This window comes from Oratosquilla oratoria, chromosome 40, assembly GCF_046742065.1.
Source record: "Oratosquilla oratoria isolate Oo_2021 chromosome 40, ASM4674206v1, whole genome shotgun sequence".
Taxonomy (NCBI): Eukaryota; Metazoa; Arthropoda; class Malacostraca; order Stomatopoda; family Squillidae; genus Oratosquilla; species Oratosquilla oratoria.
In genome coordinates, this window is record NC_134816.1 from 27,541,630 (window position 1) to 27,546,778 (window position 5,149).

A 5,149-nucleotide genomic window follows, 5' to 3' on the forward strand; every position below is an offset into this window, starting at 1 on the left:
CAATAAGAACATTAGGATAAGAAATGTAAATGACTGAATGCGTATTTAGAGAGAAGATGATAAGATTATTGATATATCATTAATCAACATAATACTGTGATTTAGATATAGTAGAGATAATTAAAAAGAAGGTAAAGATATTTGACTCAATAAACATTTACATGCAACTTAACAAGATATTTAGTATATAATTGATTAACATCATTCTATGTCTTAGAGTATAGACATGTAATAGGGTTTTAGTGTTCTAAGGTCTGATGGACAAACGAACACCGGACTAAACGCGCATATGGACATTTGATCACACATGTGGACATTTGATTACACATATGGACATTTGATCACACATGTGGACATTTGATCCTATTATACCAAGACATCATGCACTTGTATAAAGCGAGGAGCCTACGCCAGGAGGCGCTGAGTAGCTGCGGCCGAAGCCGTCACCTTTGCCCTGTTGGGGGGCAGGTAACGAGCAGTCACTGGTGGGAATCGGAGAGAAAGGAGTACGGGACTCGAACCCATGACTAAGCGAATGCGGGAACACCACGTTTCAGATGACGCTACAAGCGCACTTGTATACATACATATACCAAGGCTTTTTCCCCCTTACAAGGGGGGTAGCCAAAGAAAAAAAAAAGGCAAGGCGGACTTGTATAGATGCTGAATACTAACAGCATTCTGTCTGTTTATCTTTTAAGAGCTGTCCCCGGTTGTCCGTTCTTCATGTGTAGAAAAAAAATATGTGGGGGGGGGTACAGTCCGGGGATCAAGTGACAGTCCCCGAGGCTGCACCTCCAAAATGTCCACTCGACTGGGTTTAGCAGACAGGCATCAGGGAGATGTTTCTATTAGACGTCCGTTTTGTAGGATCCCAACAAGAAGGTACTACTCACAGATCCTTGATGTAATCAAGATTACCTAAAACCCCTTTTCTAAGTTACTAAGTTGTTTTGTAGAACTACAGGAATCTATAGCAGAGGAAAATACTTAATACATACAGACACCGTTTATACGTACCGTTTATGCTGATTTTCTGTGGAAATAGAATAGAGAATCTGTTATTGAATGATTTTCTTTTCAAAATGTTCAAATTAAATTTATTTTACGACACAAAAAAGGGCGTAATGGATGGAGGTTATGCCCACAATGATAATAATAATCATGACAATGATAATAGTGATGATGATAACGATAATAGTAATATGATTATTAATAATAATAATATATAATAATAATAATATATAATAATAATAATAATAATATATAATAATAATAATAATAATAATAATAATAGTAATATGATAATAACAATGATGATAATGATGATAATGATTATCATTATGATAATAATAATAATAATAATAGTAACAGTAATAATAATAGTGACATTAATAATACTAATAATATAATAATGATATTAATGATAATAATAATTATGAATAAAATAAACGAATAATTAACTAAACGAATAAATGAATAATTATATTGATAAAGAAATAAATACATAGGTAAACAAATACATAGAGAACCAGACGAATTAATTCATAAATGAAAATATATGAATTACAGCACATGCGACGTTCATTTGTAGTTCATAAATTATAGTTTGTTTTATATTGTTTCGTTCGTCAGTCGCCGTGATCAAGGAGTTAACTGAGCGATGAATGTGTTGTGTCACAATGACCGATAGCTCGCTAACGCCCTGGTCACCAGTTAAGTAAACAGCGGGACTTATTCAAACTGTAATAGAATTTACACTATTTATCTTTTCTCTACTTTTGTTAACCTATTAATGGTTTTTCTCTATTTTCTTGTCGTATTGTTGTCATCTATGATACGTTGAAATGTATGAATTCAATCGTACAGCAATGGAATCAACAGTCACAAATTACTTTCTTGTTGCAAAATGCAAAAATATTTATATGATAAAAAATGTGATATATTCTACTGAATGGCTTTCAACATTTGATAAAAAAAAATTAATATTTCCCTATAAACCAGTAATATTTCAAATAAAATGAACGTGTAAAATGCAAATGACTACATTCATTATCTAGCTGGTAATCTGGTTTGAAACGTGTACCATAAGCTAACAGACACTTAACAAAATGGATACTAAATGACTATAAATCTAATTATACAGTAACGATTTATACGACATACAAATTAAAATCAAGTTTATGTGTGACACATTTAGTAACGCGTTTCTGGTAATTTTGTAATGACCATTTCTATACCTGTCTTCATTCTCTATTTTTTTAATTACATTTTTTTTCTTGTATTGTTTTGTACGTTTTTAGGCGTATGGAGATTGCTTTACTGCAACATAGTGATTGTTATCCTTTACTTTTCCCGTTTCGTTCCGTTGAATAGCTTATAAAGACACAAAATGATGATGATGATGATGATGATGATGATGATGATGATGGTGATGATGATAATAATAATAATAGTAATAATGATAATGGTAATAATAATATGTAATAACGATAATAATGACAATAGTAATAATAACCATGGTAATGATCCCTTTACAAGGGAAAGGGGGACAAGTGTGAATGTAGTAGTTTCAGAGGGATTAGCTTGTTAAGTGTAGTTGGGAAGGCTTATGGGAGGATCTTGATTGAGAGGATTAGGAGAGGAACAGAGGGAGTAATTGGTGAGGAACAGTGTGGGTTTAGGACAGGTAGAGGTTGTGTAGATCAGATTTTTGTGGTAAGACAGATGTGTGAGAAAGCTATAGGAAAGGGGAAGGATGTTTTCTGGGCCTTTATGGATCTGGAAAAGGCTTACGACAGGGTAGACAGAAAGGCACTGTGGGAGGTTATGCGGATATACGGGATAGGAGGAAAGCTTCTGGGAGCTGTCAAGAGTTTTTATGAGAGTAGTAGAGCTTGTGTCAGGATTAGAAATGGAGAGAGTGAGTGGTTTGAGGTAAAGGTGGGACTTCGTCAGGGATGCGTTATGTCACCCTGGCTGTTCAACTTATACATGGATGGGGTGGTGCGAGAGGTGAATGCAAGGGTAGCGGGTCAGGGATTGGAGATGGTTAAGGAAAATGGAGAAAAGTGGGAGGTGAGCCAGCTGTTGTTTGCGGACGACACTACGCTTGTGGCAGGATCGGAGGAGGGATTGAGGAAGTTGGTGACAGAGTTTGGGAGAGTGTGTGATAGAAGAAAGCTGAAGATAAATGTGGGTAAAAGTAAGGTGATGAGATGTACAAGGGGTGAAAGTGGCAGTAATCTGGAAGTGAGCATTAAGGGAGAGCAACTGGAGGAAGTGGATAGTTTTAGATATTTGGGTGCAAATGTGGCAGGAAAAGGTGGAGTGAAGGTGGAGGTAGAATGTAGATTGAGAGAAGCGAGTAAATGCCTTGGTGGTTTAAAAAGTGTAATGAGGAATAGAAATTTGGGAATGGATGCTAAGAGGAGACTGTATGAAGGAGTGATTGTGCCAACAGCACTGTATGGAGCAGAAACATGGAACATAAGAGAGGAAGAGAGAAGGAACTTGAATGTGTTTGAGATGAAGTGTCTGAGAAGGATGATGGGGGTTACTAGGCTAGATAGAGTGAGAAATGAGGAGGTAAGGAGGAGAACAGGGGTGGAAAGGGAGCTGGGAGATAGGGTTGATGAAAGAGTATTAGGATGGTTTGGACACATGGAAAGAATGAATGAAGAAAGATTAGTAAAGGAGGTATTGAAGGTAGATGTGGAGGGAGTAAACATGAGGGGACGTCCTAGGATGAGATGGATGGATGGGGTGAAGGGGGCTTTGGGGAAGAGGGGAATGTCTGTTGAGGAAGGACGGGAGAGGACAGAAGACAGGGGTGAATGGAGAATGGTTGTATATGGAAAATGTTGTGATGCATGAGGTGGAATGGACGGGGGAATGGGGGGTAAGGTAGTGTGTGTGTGTGAGCAAAAATTTTTGACGCAGCCCGAAGGGATTTCTCCCCGTCCTCTCCTTTATATGGGGGGACGGAGAGGGGGGGTCGCCGATTTAATGAAGCGGTCTTGCTGTGGATGTGCTGTGTCCTGCGACACTGCTTCTGACCCAGGGCAGTGGACAGGGTGCAGGGATGACCCAGGGCAGTGGACATGGTGCATTGATGACCCGTCATCTTGGAGGTGCTAAGATGGGCGGGAGGGTGGAGGGGTATGGAGTGTTTTCGGGGATGAAATGGGTGGGAATGATTTTATGCCTTGTCCTTTTTGGCTACCTCCCTGGTAAGGGGGAAAAGGCCTTGGTATATGTATGTATGTATGTAATAATACTGATAATAAGAATGATAATATTAATAATAATAATAATGATAATAATAATATGATAATAATAATAATAATAATAATAATAATAATAATAACAACAACAACAACAATAATCTTGCTAGATATATTGTTTGCACCTATTTCTTATAAAATGTATCATCAAAGAAAATATGGAATCCTGCTCTCGGCTGAATTTAAATCACCTGGCGACATCTGATAAGATTATGAAACCTTTCCACGGGAGGGGGGAGGGGGATAATTCTGTTAAATATTCTTTCACATTTATCTTATTATTATTATCATTATTATCAAAATCATTATAAGTATCATTATGATTATAATTACAATTACTATTATTTATAGTTATTATTATCATTATTATTATTTTTTTTATACTATTCATTGATATTATTATTACTAGTATTATTTTTATCAGCATTATTATTATCATTACTATTGTTATTATTATTCCCAGTATTTACATTTATCTATTTGTATCCACATTACTTTACCTGGATATGCAATGCGTCGCTTACGAGGGAAAGTACGACGACAAGAAGAACAACAACAACGGAAGACATATTGGTGGAGATATCTTTTTCCTCTTCGTTTTCTTTTCTCTTCTCTTCTTCTTCCTCTTCAGTTGCGACAGACGCTCTGGAGCGACTCGAAGACCTCCTTCGTCGACGGCTGCGAGGGCAGAAGTCCGGTAGCCACGGCCAGGTCGCCCCGTTTTATCATCTCGCTAGGGTCGCAGCAGCAGCAGCAGCAGCAGCAGCAGCAGCAGCAGCAGCAGAGAAAGAAAGAGGTTACGTTGGGACACACTGAGTTTCTTTTCGAGATGTTGCCCCGGATGACTAGCACCCCCCCAACCC